Raw genomic sequence first — 15,022 nt, forward strand, 5'->3', positions numbered from 1 at the left:
TGAGTGCAGTTTGCATCCTTTCAGGTTCAAGGTGTCAGATGGTTCAAGTTGTTAAAAGAAGCCCACCGAAGGGAAGTCTGGACAGGTAAAGGTAGGGCTCCTTGGTGTTTGAAAACTTAATAACGCTAGGGTATCAGCTTTGCATGGATCATGTTGAGGTAACAACGCCTACAACTCAGTGATTTACAATAAGAGAGAAATATTCATTTCTCAGGCAAATTACATCTGCTACATCGATTCCACTAGTTTTCTTTACTCCACGCTCCGGATTGAAGAATCAGCTTTTTTGGGGATACACTCACTTTGCCGCCGTGTGCTGGAACCAACTTTGAGGGAAGAAGAGTCCTGATTTGCAGTGTTTGGTATTTCCATGTTGTAAATACTCCCACCATGGCTGATTTCAAGCTACTTTTAACAAGTGTCACAAGTGACTCGCCAAATTTCTGGAAATCTTACAACCAACTCTTATACACCACTGGCACATGGTGCTCTTAAAACAGCTCAGATTTGCACGCGCCAGTTCTGTTCACATTTTATTGGCCTCAGCGAGTTTTTTTCACCTCACTTTTTTCTATGAATTAGATCAATGTCTAAGTGTCACTGTCCATTAATGGAGTTTCTCCTTACCATTCCAAGAATGGTTTCAGAAGAAACTGGTTGGATGTCTTAAAAGGGATAATTTTGCAATGTGATAACTATTAGGTTGACCTTTCTTTTCTCAGAGGGACACTTACCTACTGTGGCCATCGATTATAAGAGCAGTAACTAGTATCAATGAATCTGGTTAAGTCATCTCTTATTTGTGGCTTAATTAATATTTTTAAAGATTATTATATTTGGTAATCCTTTTAACAGGAGGCTTTATTACTTTGAATACTTTTATTACTTTGAATACTTTAAAAATCCATTTGGCTTTAGGCTGACCATGTAATGAGATACATGATATTTTCATTAGTTCATGGAACAGTTTGTCGTAAGTGCTGGTTATGAGCAAAGCGCTATTTTAAACCTGAGTAGGAGTCTGGAGATTCGAGGGATTGTACCTGCCCTCAAAAAGATTACACTTCAATAAGATAGTACGACAAATGCAACTCCAAGAAGAAAATGGAAAATGATGTAAGAGGAAACATTCAGGTGCCACACTAATTTGAAAATAGCTACACTTTTTTTTTTTTTTTTTTAACTGACAACATTTAAGCAAGACTTGAAAAAGTATAGGATTTGGACTCCTAGAATTACATGTTTGTTATCCTAGCCAAGATGTGTTTTGAATTTATTTTTGAAGTCAGAGAAATAGAGCCTGTCTTTTCTGTGTTTGAGTGGATGCTTGAACTTTCTTATGAGTTAGAATCTCTTTCTTGTAGTTTTAAATTAAATTTTAAATAAATTATAAAATATATGTCAACTATCTAATAACTCTTCTTTGTCCCATGTTCTTTGTTCAAGTTACAGCAAGAAAAATGCTCTTTAGTTCTTGCTTTCGTAGTGGCAGTTCCCCTAACAATAAATAAATAACATTTAGTTTTCGTCAGAAGATCTCATTTCTGTTCACTGTTCTAGATGCTGGCAAAGCATAAAGACCTGCATTTCATTGGTAACACAGAATATTTACTCCCCAGATGCTTCCCAAAGATTATAGCCTTGAAATCTGCTGTCTGATCTTACCAAAAACCCATCATGAGAAAATTGTTTCTGGAGATTACCTCAAATGCATAAAATTATAGAGCTGTGTACTTGAAACATACTTTTTTGGTAGGTTCTATATGTTCATTTGGTCTGTAGTTTCCTTGTGATGTTTTTGTCTGGTTTTGGTGTCCAAGTAATACTGGCCTCATAAAATGAGTTGAAAAGTATTTCTTCCTCTTCTCTTTTTGGGAAGAGTTTGTGAAGAATTAGTATTCTTTTTTAAATGTTTGGTAGAGGGGTTCCCAGATGGCTCAGTCTGTTAAGTGTCTGCCTTCGGCTCAGGTCCTGATCTCAGGATCCTGGGTTCAAGCCCCATGTTGGGATCCCTGCTCAGTGGAGAGTCTGCTTCTCCTTCTGCCCTTCCCCTCCTTGTGCTTGCTTGTTCTCTCTCTCTCTCTCTCTCTCTCAAATAAACTAAATTAAAAATCTTTAAAAAATAAATGTTTGGTAGAATTCCATAGGGAAGCTGTCTGGGCCTGGGCTTTATGAACAGTGTTTTGATTCCTAATTCAATTTTTTCACTTGTTTAGATTTACTCGGATCATCTCTTCTCAAGTCAGTTTTGGTAGTTTATATCTTTCTAGGAATTTGTCCATTTCATTCAAGTTACCTAATGTATTGGTAGACAGTTGTATCTAGTATTCCTTTATAGTCCTTTTTATTTCTATAAAGTTGGTAATACTGTCTTCTTCATTTCTGATTCCTGGATACCCCTCTTGTAGGAAATAGCTGCATAAAATTTATTACTGGGGCTAGTGTCATGATGTCATCCGCTATAGTGATCCATTGATTCCCACAATGGGTTTTTTTGTCTTTTTGTTTTTTGTTTTTTTTTTTGTAGGACCCAGTGGAGACCATTCTCTGAACTCTCAGTATCATGAAAAGCTCTGTATCCCCCAATCCTGTGGGCACTGTGGATCATGTAACAGACTTTTTCTTGCTTCAGCTACTAGGAAGAGACTAAGAGTCAAATATATAATGAATGTCTACTCTATTTGTTTTCTAGTGGTTCTCTAACAAATTACCTTGAAATAAGTGGTTTAAACAACAGGAATTTATTCACAGTATGGAAGGTTATAAGTCCAAAATCAGGGAGTGAGCAGGGCCATAGTCTGTCTAAAACCTATAGGGAAAATCCTTCCTTGCCTATTCCTAGCTTCTGGTGGTGGCCAGTCATCCTTGGTTTCCAGCTATGTCCTCCAGTCTCTACCTTTGTTGTCACATGCCCTTCTCCTTGTATGTCTGTGTCTAAGTTTCCCTCTTCTTATAAAGACAGTAGTCATATTGGGGACACCTTGCAGGCTCAGTTGGTGGAGCATGTGACTCTTGATCTTAGGGTTTTGGGCTCCACATTGGGTATACAGATTACTTAAAATCTTTAAAAAATAAAAATAAAAAATAGCTGTGGCTGGGTGGCTCAGTCGGTTAAGTGTCTGCATTTGGTTTAGGTCATGATTCCAGGATCCTGGGATTGCCCCATATAGGGCTCCCTGCCCAGTGGGGAGTCTACTTCTCCCTCTTCCTCTGCCTGTCCCCCTCAGCCCTGCTCTTTAGCGCTCATGTGGTGAGTGCTCTCTCTCAAATAAATAAAGTCTTAAAAAAATATAAAGACACCAGTCATATTGGATTTAGCCCCACCCTAATGACCTTGTCTTCATTTGATTACCTTTGCAAACATCCTATTTCCAAATAAGGTCACATTCACAGGTACCTGGGATTAGGATGTCAACATTTTTTTTTTTTTTTTGCAGGGGGGGTTACGCAATTCAACTCATAACACTGTCAACTTTTCTTTGTGCTAATCTTTTATTTTCCTTTTATCCCGATTCCCTGGATTATTTGGTTTTTTCCTAATTGTGTGCATCTTAGCAGAATCCGAAGGAAAGAGGGCAGGAAGGAAGGAAAAAAGGAGAGGAAGGGAGGGAGGAAGAAAAGTTTGCCAAGAAAAATCAAACTTGGAACTTGGGGAATGGAGTTGCAGGAATGGGCAATGGGATGGGGAAGATCGGCTGGGAAAGTGTTCTCAAAATTATTCTTTTTGTGGGGGTGGGGAATGGGAGCAGTGGTTAGCAGCTGCCTACAGTTTAGCTGACCTAGAAAAAAGTAGAAGGTAGTTTGAAGAGCTGAGGATTGGGGAAAAGGGTAGGATCTAGCTACCTTTAAAAAAAAAAAAAAAGGGGCACCTGGGTGGCTCAGTGGGTTAAGCCGCTGCCTTCGGCTCGGGTCATGATCTCGGGGTCCTGGGATTGAGTCCCGCATCGGGCTCTCTGCTCGGCAGGGGGCCTGCTTCCCTTCCTCTCTCTCTGTGATCTCTTCCCTTCCTCTCTCCTACTGTGATCTCTCTCTGTCAAATAAATAAATAAAATCTAAAAAAAAAAAAAAAAAAATTATTTATTTATTTATTATTTCTAGTGCAGTTAACATACAGTGTTAAATTAACTTCAGATATACAGTACAGTGATTCAACAATTCTGTACATCACTCAGCGCTCATCATAGTAAGTGTTCTCTTTATCCCCATACCTGTTTCCTTCATCCCCACACCCACCTCCCCTTTGGTAACCATCAATTTGTTTTCTGTAGTTAAGAGTCTATTTTTTGGTTTTCTCTTTTTTTTTTCTTGGTTCATTTATTTTATTTCTTCAATTCCACATATGAATGAAATCACATGATATTTGTCTTTCTCTGACTGTCTTATTTCATTTGGCAGGATACTCTGGCTCCATCCATGTTGTTACAAGTGGCAAGATTTCATTTGATCTAGCTACTTATAATACCCATACTAATAGACACAATATGGATCCAGGTTTTGTGGTGGTTGAAAGCTTATACAGTGTTGAGAATCCATATATTCTAGTTATTGGAGAAATAGACCCACATATCATTGATTTAATGCATACAATTTACCCTAGAGGGCGGTGTCCTATCCTTATGGGATATCTTTCCCCAAATGACACCTTAGCTGGTAGTTTAATAGATAGTTCTAGTGGTGTATCAGGCTAGCTGCTTCTGGGTGTATGTATTTTATAGGATCAGCCAAAGCTACTGAATAAACCAACATTTCCCCTTTCGTTTGTTCCTCACCTTAGTCCATTACAGTTGAGAATCTTTATCCTTCAGTTACAGCGCAGCAAGGGTTATCATCACGCCCTTACCAGTAAAAATGTGGTCCACCAGAGTGCTAGGTAATCTAGTTCCAAAATCCCATCCTCAGGTTTGGAGGTTCTGAGGCTCCAAGCTTCTACTCTCTAGAGTGACTCTGATACCTACTTTCTTAGCTGGGGCTCCCACAAATGCAGTGATGAGACAAGAGCTAAATGCAGGTAGTCTGAGAGGTGATCACAAGAAGCAGGGCTGGGGCGGCAGAGAGAGTAAGAAAGAAATGCATGCCAAAATGAAGAGGCTTAATTTGTTAACTGTGAATGTGTGTCCTTCATGTCTTCATTTTGTATCTGTAATTACAGTTGTAACAAAAGTTATTTCCACATGGTGGACTATTTTCAGTCCTCACCTCTTGGCTTCTTCAGACCCAACTTTCTCATTTTTTTATCTTTATCATTTTCTGTCATCTAATGTTAGTAACCATGTTAACATAGACTTCATGCTTATTTCCCTGGATGGCTTTTTGGTTGAAGATTGATGTGATTATGTAAACATATCTTTGAAACTCTGTGTTTTCACTGCAATTACATATATATGCACATTACGTTTTGCTTGAAACACAGTGAACTAAGTTTGATGTTTGTCCTGGAGGAAGTTTTAAGCAACTGCGTTAATAGTAAGATTTGCATTTTAAGTATAATGCTTTGGGGAAGTAGGGGAAATGTGTTTGAAGAGAACATACTGGAGACCAGTAGGCCAGTTGGACTATTGCAATTCTGTGGGTGAGAACCGAGATCTTTTGGAGATTCAACCTGTTCAATATGTAGCAGAAAGTAATAAACAGGAGAATGGGCGATAGGTTAGTAATAAGTAGCTCCAACCTGGTTTATAGCTCCCCCTTCTCCCTGACACCGTACCTTGCCTCGGTATACTTGAGACTAGGCTGTTGCTCAGACAACAACACCCCCAGGTACTCACCTCTAGAAAGTAGCAATCCCCAGGGTGGCCTTTTCCAGGTCCTTGCAACAAGAGGAAAGCACTGGTAGCAGCCCCTCCAAGGGGAATACTAAGGGAGGCATTAGACATTGATTTCTAGTTCTCAGCACTGTTAGGAGGAAATCGTATAAGGATTTATCTCAGAATTTTAATGCCTTTTCAGAATCCACTGGTTCCCCATCCTGTATTCTGTTGTGGTTTATGTGGGTTCATTCACCATAGACTATGCCAAGCCTATGACTGTGGGAGGCTTGCCGGACCCGCTTGCTACCATTTTCCATTGTTCTTAGCATTGTAAAATTCCTCATGAAGGCCCGTGGTACACTTTCTGGCTGCTTCACTTGCCCCCACATTTGCAAATTTTGTTAATCTACATATAGTTAGAATCAAATGTACAGTCAGAATCAAACCAATATGCTGTAGGACACACTAAGGAATGTTTATGTCTAAAGTAAGGACTACCTTTTTTTTCTTTCTTTTTTTTTTTTTAACAAACACATCTTAAAGGGGAGAAAGAACAGACACAAAAAGACAGAGGGATATGATGCAATGATGCAGGCCTTCCTGTTCTTACACGGAGTCCCTAGCGAATGTTATGCTCAGAAAGTTCTCTCTTGGGTGCTGCTCCTTCAGCCATTTGCTCAAAGTGCTGTTGGGGCTGGGGTGCTGCTGCAGACTGCTTGTTTCTTTTTATTTTTTTAAGAGATTTTAAAGAGAGAGACACAGAGAGAGAGGGAACACAAGCAGGGGGAGTGGGAGAGGGAGAAACAAACTACCCGCTGAGCAGGGAGCCCAACGTGAGGCTCAATCCCAGGACCCTGGGACCATGACCTGAGCTGAAGGCAGATGCTCAGTGACTGAGCTACCCAGGCACCCCCAGAATGCTTGTTTAAACGGCCTGTGGGACTGGTTAGAGTGAGCATCTGGAGGCTTATCTCACTCACCACAGCTCCAGGGGACTGTGTCCCCAGCTGTGGTTAGCATTGATGGCACCCAACCCTGCTGTAAAGACATTCCACTCAAGTTTCAGAAGTCCTTACCAATTCCTTTTGCCAAAGTAAAAAGACAGACTTGCACAAAAGAGCTGGTTTGGCTATTTTCTGAGGTAATTACAAAGAATAATAACAACAAGGAACCTTTGATTTTCTTTTGTGTCTCTTTTGCAATACGAGAAAAGGAAACCATTGCATGTGTGTCTTGGGGATACAACCAGAAGTCTGATTCACAGACCGAGGGTTTATTGTCCTGTCCTCGGAGACACTGAATCAGAATGCTGTGGCCCATTGGCTTTGGCTATGGCTGTTTGGGAAGATCCAGTCTGCCTGGATTTGTGAATGATTTCATCAATCCAGAACCTTCCTCTCTGCCCAACCAAACTTCATTCTTATTCCTCAAGTCACCACTCCTATGAAGCTTTCTTAGGCTACACCAACTTATTAGGATCTCTCTCCCCTAAATTGCTCCTGTCCTCCAGTTGGTATCTTGCAGGTAAATATTCCCATTGGAGGTAAACATCTTCCCACTTGGCAAGAAGTGGGGCTTGCCTTCACAGCTCAACTACAGCTGACCCTTGAACAACACAGGGGGTGGTGCATTGACCATCCTCCTCAGAGTTGAGAATCTGCAAGTAACTTTGATTTTCCCAAAACTTAACTACTAATAGCTTGCTGCAAACTAGAAGCCTCACCAATAACATAGTCAACTGACACATATTTTGTATATTATGTGTATTATATACTATATTTTTTCAATAAAGTAAGCTAGAGAAAAAATATTAAGAAAACCACAAGGAAGAGAATTGCATTTGTAGTACCATATTGATAAAAAAAAAAATCCACATATAAATGCACCTGTGCAGTACAAACCATGTTGTACAAGGGTCAGCTGTATAATGATCTCTGTGGCGGGAATTGGAGCTCGTGTTTTATATATTCCCCTCATAAAGCCTAGCACAGTGCTGGACAGGTAGTCAGTTTCAGTAAGTCCTTGGAGGAGTTGAAAACTGAAAGCATGTACTCTACCACTTATATGAGAAACTCAAGAATAGTCAAGTTCATAAGGACAGAAAGTAAAAGGATGGCTGTTAGGGGCTTGGGGGGTGGGATGGAAATGTTAATGTTTAATGGGTATGAGTATGAAAAGTCCTGGAGATGGATGGTGGGGACAGTTGCACAGCAATGTGAGTATATTAATGCCACTGCATTGCACACTTTAGAAGGGTTAAAATGGTGGGGTGTCTCCAAGGTGCTGTCGGTTAAGTGTCTGACTCTTGATTTTGGCTCGGGTCATAAGATGGAGCCCCATGTTGGGCCCGTCCTGAGCGGGGAGCCTGCTTAGGATTCACTCTTCTTGGGGTGTATGGGTGGCTCAGTTATCACAACCTTCAGCCCACGTCATGATCCCAGGGTGATAGAATTGAGTCCCGTGTGGGGCTACCTGCTTGGCGGGGAGTCTGTTTATCCCTCTCCCTCCCTCCCCTGCTTATGCGGGCATGCACTCTCTCTCTCTCTAAAATAAATAAAGGCTATAAATAAACAAATAAAAGGCTTAAGTTGTAAGTTTTTTATATATTCACCACAGTAGAAAAAAAATGTTTTCAAAAAGACACATTCTGTAAAAATCTAAGGCTTTTCCTTAGTTCTACTCTTGGCTGCCCTTGCTGGTGCCCATGTGTAGGATCAATAAATACTGTGTGTGAATGAAATTTCCAGTTTGATGGGCTTGCTGGGTCCACTCTAGACTCTGGGTTCAGCTTCCCACTTGCTAGCTCCATGTTTTTGTTTTTGTTTTTGTTTTTTAATGAGAACATTTGTACCAGGCTTTTAGTTGAGATGTGTTTTTGTAATTCATGCCTACACAGGAATGGTTGGGAGGAATCCAAATCTAGACCACACAGTGTTGCAGCTGCCCTCCGAGTAAGGGCAGAAGGCTAGTAGTGATGGTGTGAATGTGGGCAAGTTATTAAAGATCTCAGAATAGCGTCCGGTTTGGTTTGGTTTTTGTCTGTAAAAGGGGAATGATAATAGTAGCTTCCTTCCCCTGTAGGGTTGTTGGGAGGATTACATGATAAGAATGGCCTGAAATGTCTCTCAGGTACTTGGAGCAGAATAGAAGCTGGAAAGCATGGTTCCTTGTTTTTTTTTTTTTTTTTTTTTTTTTTTTTTTTTTTATTTTTAGACAATTTTATTTATTTGAGACAGAGACACAGAGAGAGACTGCATGGGGGTGCACAGAGGGTTAGAGGGAGACAGAGAGAAGCAGACTCCTCCCTGAGTGTGGAACCCACACTAGGCTCATCCCACAATCCTTGTTTTCCTGAGGGCTGGTGAAGCTCTACCTTCGGAGCATGACGTCCCTTTTATGACATCACATACTCCTTTCTGTGGTTATGGTATAAATATTAGGTACTTGGTCCTCCAGGTGTTGGCTCTGGATAGTTCAAGCCAGACTTTGGGGATTTAAAAAACAAAACAAAATACGTTTCTCTCTCAAGTGCCTGGCTCTTGTAATTGAAAGCCGTAGCTTTTTTTTTTTTTTTTTTTTTTTTATTTTTTTTTTTTTATTTTTTATAAACATATATTTTTTATATACATATATTTTTATCCCCAGGTCTGTGAATCACCAGGTTTACACACTTCACAGCACTCACCAAATCACATACCCTCCCCAATGTCCATAATCCCACCCCCTTCTCCCCAACCCCCTCCCCCCGGCAACCCTCAGTTTGTTTTGTGAGATTAAGAGTCACTTATGGTTTGTCTCCCTCCCAATCCCATCTTGTTTCATTTATTCTTCTACCCACTTAAGCCTCCATGTTGCATCACCACTTCCTCATATCAGGGAGATCATATGATAGTTGTCTTTCTCTGCTTGACTTATTTCGCTAAGCATGATACGCTCTAGTTCCATCCATGTTGTTGCAAATGGCAAGATTTCATTTCTTTTGATGGCTGCATAGTATTCCATTGTGTATATATACCACATCTTCTTGATCCATTCATCTGTTGATGGACATCTAGGTTCTTTCCATAGTTTGGCTATTGTGGACATTGCTGCTATAAACATTCGGGTGCATGTGTCCCTTTGGATCACTACATTTGTATCTTTAGGGTAAATACCCAATAGTGCAATTGCTGGGTCATAGGGCAGTTCTATTTTCAACATTTTGAGGAACCTCCATGCTGTTTTCCAGAGTGGCTGCACCAGCTTGCATTCCCACCAACAGTGTAGGAGGGTTCCCCTTTCTCCGCATCCTCGCCAGCATCTGTCATTTCCTGACTTGTTGATTTTAGCCATTCTGACTGGTGTGAGGTGATATCTCATTGTGGTTTTGATTTGTATTTCCCTGATGCCGAGTGATATGGAGCACTTTTTCATGTGTCTGTTGGCCATCTGGATGTCTTCTTTGCAGAAATGTCTGTTCATGTCTTCTGCCCATTTCTTGATTGGATTATTTGTTCTTTGGGTGTTGAGTTTGCTAAGTTCTTTATAGATTCTGGACACTAGTCCTTTATCTGATATGTCGTTTGCAAATATCTTCTCCCATTCTGTCAGTTGTCTTTTGATTTTGTTAACTGTTTCCTTTGCTGTGCAAAAGCTTTTGATCTTGATGAAATCCCAGTAGTTCATTTTTTCCCTTGCTTCCCTTGCCTTTTGCGTTGTTCCTAGGAAGATGTTGCTGCGGCAGAGGTCGAAGAGGTTGCTGCCCGTGTTCTCCTCAAGGATTTTGATGGATTCCTTTCGTACATTGAGGTCCTTCATCCATTTTGAGTCTATTTTTGTGTGTGGTGTAAGGAAATGGTCCAATTTCATTTTTCTGCATGTGGCTGTCCAATTTTCCCAGCACCATTTATTGAAAAGGCTGTCTTTTTTCCATTGGACATTCTTTCCTGCTTTGTCGAAGATTAGTTGACCATAGAGTTGAGGGTCTATTTCTGGGCTCTCTATTCTGTTCCATTGATCTATGTGTCTGTTTTTGTGCCAGTACCATGCTGTCTTGATGATGACAGCTTTGTAATAGAGCTTGAAGTCCGGAATTGTGATGCCACCAACGTTGGCTTTCTTTTTCAATATCCCTTTGGCTATTCGAGGTCTTTTCTGGTTCCATATAAATTTTAGAATTATTTGTTCCATTTCTTTGAAAAAGATGGATGGTACTTTGATAGGAATTGCATTAAATGTGTAGATTGCTTTAGGTAGCATAGACATTTTCACAATATTTATTCTTCCAATCCAGGAGCATGGAACATTTTTCCATTTCTTTGTGTCTTCCTCAATTTCTTTCATGAGTACTTTATAGTTTTCTGAGTATAGATTCTGTGTCTCTTTGGTTAGGTTTATTCCTAGGTATCTTATGGTTTTGGATGCAATTGTAAATGGGATTGACTCCTTAATATCTCTTTCTTCTGTCTTGCTGTTGGTGTAGAGAAATGCAACTGATTTCTGTGCATTGATTTTATATCCTGACACTTTACTGAATTCCTGTATAAGTTCTAGCAGTTTTGGAGTGGAGTCTTTTGGGTTTTCCACATATAGTATCATATCATCTGCGAAGAGTGATAATTTGACTTCTTCTTTGCCGATTTGGATGCCTTTAATTTCCTTTTGTTGTCTGATTGCTGAGGCTAGGACCTCTAGTACGATGTTGAATAGCAGTGGTGATAATGGACATCCCTGCCGTGTTCCTGACCTTAGCGGAAAAGCTTTCAGTTTTTCTCCATTGAGAATGATATTTGCGGTGGGTTTTTCATAGATGGCTTTGATGATATTGAGGTATGTGCCCTCTATCCCTACACTTTGAAGAGTTTTGATCAGGAAGGGATGTTGTACTTTGTCAAATGCTTTTTCAGCATCTATTGAGAGTATCATATGGTTCTTGTTCTTACTTTTATTGATGTGTTGTATCACATTGACTGATTTGCAGATGTTGAACCAACCTTGCAGCCCTGGAATAAATCCCACTTGGTCGTGGTGAATAATCTTTTTAATGTACTGTTGAATCCGATTGGCTAGTATTTTGTTGAGTATTTTCGCATCTGTGTTCATCAAGGATATCGGTCTATAGCTCTCTTTTTTGGTGGGATCCTTGTCTGGTTTTGGGATCAAGGTGATGCTGGCCTCATAAAATGAGTTTGGAAGTTTTCCTTCCATTTCTATTTTTTGGAACAGTTTCAGGAGAATAGGAATTAGTTCTTCTTTAAATGTTTGGTAGAATTCCCCCGGGAAGCCGTCTGGCCCTGGGCTTTTGTTTGTTTGGAGATTTTTAATGACTGTTTCAATCTCCTTACTGGTTATGGGTCTGTTCAGGCTTTCTATTTCTTCATGGTTCAGTTGTGGTAGTTTATATGTTTCTAGGAATGCATCCATTTCTTCCAGATTGTCAAATTTATTGCCGTAGAGTTGCTCATAGTATGTTCTTATAATAGTTTGTATTTCCTTGGTGTTAGTTGTGATCTCTCCTCTTTCATTCATGATTTTATTTATTTGGGTCCTTTCTCTTTTCTTTTTGATAAGTCGGGCCAGGGGTTTATCAATTTTATTAATTCTTTCAAAGAACCAGCTCCTAGTTTCGTTGATTTGTTCTATTGTTTTTTTGGTTTCTATTTCATTGATTTCTGCTCTGATCTTTATGATTTCTCTTCTCCTGCTGGGCTTAGGGTTTCTTTCTTGTTCCTTCTCCAGCTCCTTTAGGTGTAGGGTTAGGTTGTGTACCTGAGACCTTTCTTGTTTCTTGAGAAAGGCTTGTACCGCTATATATTTTCCTCTCAGGACTGCCTTTGTTGTGTCCCACAGATTTTGAACCGTTGTATTTTCATTATCATTTGTTTCCATGATTTTTTTCAATTCTTCTTTAATTTCCCGGTTGACCCATTCATTCTTTAGAAGGATACTGTTTAGTCTCCATGTATTTGGGTTCTTTCCAAACTTCCTTTTGTGGTTGAGTTCTAGCTTTAGAGCATTGTGGTCTGAAAATATGCAGGGAATGATCCCAATCTTTTGATACCGGTTGAGTCCTGATTTAGGACCGAGGATGTGATCTATTCTGGAGAATGTTCCATGTGCACTAGAGAAGAATGTGTATTCTGTTGCTTTGGGATGAAATATTCTGAATATATCTGTGATGTCCATCTGGTCCAGTGTGTCATTTAAGGCCTTTATTTCCTTGCTGATCTTTTGCTTGGATGACCTGTCCATTTCAGTGAGGGGAATATTAAAGTCCCCTACTATTATTGTATTGTTGTTTATGTGTTTCTTTGATTTTGTTATTAATTGGTTTATATAGTTGGCTGCTCCCACGTTGGGGGCATAGATATTTAAAATTGTTAAATCTTCTTGTTGGACAGACCCTTTGAGTATGATATAGTGTCCTTCCTCATCTCTTATTACAGTCTTTGGCTTAAAATCTAATTGATCTGATATAAGGATTGCCACTCCTGCTTTCTTCTGATGTCCATTAGCATGGTAAATTCTTTTCCACCCCCTCACTTTAAATCTGGAGGTGTCTTCGGGCTTAAAATGTGTTTCTTGGAGGCAACATATAGATGGGTTTTGTTTTTTTATCCATTCTGATACCCTGTGTCTTTTGACAGGGGCATTTAGCCCATTCACATTCAGGGTAACTATTGAGAGATATGAATTTAGTGCCATTGTATTGCCTGTAAGGTGACTGTTACTGTATATGGTCTCTGTTCCTTTCTGATCTACCACTTGTAGGCTCTCTCTTTGCTTAGAGGACCCCTTTCAATATTTCCTGTAGAGCTGGTTTGGTATTTGCAAATTCTTTCAGTTGTTGTTTGTCCTGGAAGCTTTTAATCTCTCCTTCTATTTTCAATGATAGCCTAGCTGGATATAGTATTCTTGGCTGCATGTTTTTCTCGTTTAGTGCTCTGAAAATATCATGCCAGCTCTTTCTGGCCTGCCAGGTCTCTGTGGATAAGTCAGCTGCCAATCTAATATTTTTACCATTGTATGTTACAGACTTCTTTTCCCGGGCTGCTTTCAGGATTTTCTCTTTGTCATTGAGACTTGTAAATTTTACTATTATGTGACGGGGTGTGGGCCTATTCTTATTTATTTTGAGGGGCATTCTCTGAACCTCCTGAATTTTGATGCTTGTTCCCTTTGCCATATTGGGGAAATTCTCCCCAATAATTCTCTCCAGTATACCTTCTGCTCCCCTCTCACTTTCTTCTTCTTCTGGAATCCCAATTATTCTAATGTTGTTTCGTCTTATGGTGTCACTTATTTCTCGAATTCTCCCCTCGTGGTCCAGTAGCTGTTTGTCCCTCTTTTGATCAGCTTCTTTATTCTCTGTCATTTGGTCTTCTATATCACTAATTCTTTCTTCTGCCTCATTTATCCTAGCAGTGAGAGCCTCCATTTTTGATTGCACCTCATTAATAGCTTTTTTGATTTCAACTTGGTTAGATTTTAGTTCTTTTATTTCTCCAGAAAGGGCTTTTATATCTCTCGAGAGGGTTTCTCTAATATCTTCCATGCCTTTTTCGAGCCCGGCTAGAACCTTGAGAATTGTCATTCTGAACTCTAGATCTGACATATTACCGATGTCTGTATTGATTAGGTCCCTAGCCTTCGGTACTGCCTCTTGTTCTTTTTTTTGTGGTGAATTTTTACGTCTTGTCATTTTGTCCAGATAAGAGTAAATGAAGGGGCAAGTAAAATACTAAAAGGGTGGCAACAACCCCAGGAAAATATGCTTTAGCCAAATTAGAAGAGATCCAAAATCGTGAGTGGGGAGAAAGGGGATAAAAAGAGGTTCAAAAAGGAAGAAAGAAAAAAGAAAAAAAAAAAAAAAGAAAAGAATTTTTTTTAAAAAAGAAAACACCTAAGAAAAATGTAAAAAAAATATATATATATATTAGATAAACTAGTAAAAAATCGTTAAAAAAGAAAAAGGTAACAGTTAAAAAAAAAAAAAATTTTACCCGAAGGCGAGAAAAAAAAAAAAATGAAAAAGAAAAAATTAAATTAACTGCAAGACTAAAAAAAATCACAGGAAAAAAGCCATGAGTTCCGTGCTTGGCTTTCTCCTCCTCTGGAATTCTGCTGCTCTCCTTGGTATTGAAACCGCACTCCTTGGTAGGTGAACTTGGTCTCGGCTGGATTTCTTGTTGATCTTCTGGGGGAGGGGCCTGTTGTAGTGATTCTCAAGTGTCTTTGCCCCAGGCGGAATTACACCGCCCTTACCCGGGGCCGGGGTGAGTAATCCGCTCGGGTTT

General features: G+C 39.7%; 1 protein-coding gene across 10 annotated transcripts in view; it reads left to right on the forward strand.

Moving 5' to 3' along the window:
- Positions 1-15,022, forward strand: part of AGGF1 (angiogenic factor with G-patch and FHA domains 1) — a 133,063-nt gene that overhangs the window by 61,641 nt on the left and 56,400 nt on the right. For 5 of the 10 annotated variants that reach the window (XR_009354031.1, XR_009354023.1, XR_009354021.1 and 2 more), the window contains one exon: positions 25-91. The exons of 2 other annotated variants lie outside the window; for them this stretch is intronic. The gene's annotated coding sequence lies outside the window, so the exon portion shown is untranslated. The remainder of the gene's footprint in view (positions 1-24; positions 92-15,022) is intronic. 3 more of the 10 variants (XR_009354024.1, XR_009354022.1, XR_009354027.1) reach the window with 1 other exon arrangement.

This window comes from Mustela lutreola, chromosome 5 (genome assembly GCF_030435805.1).
Source record: "Mustela lutreola isolate mMusLut2 chromosome 5, mMusLut2.pri, whole genome shotgun sequence".
In the NCBI taxonomy this organism is placed as follows: domain Eukaryota; kingdom Metazoa; phylum Chordata; class Mammalia; order Carnivora; family Mustelidae; genus Mustela; species Mustela lutreola.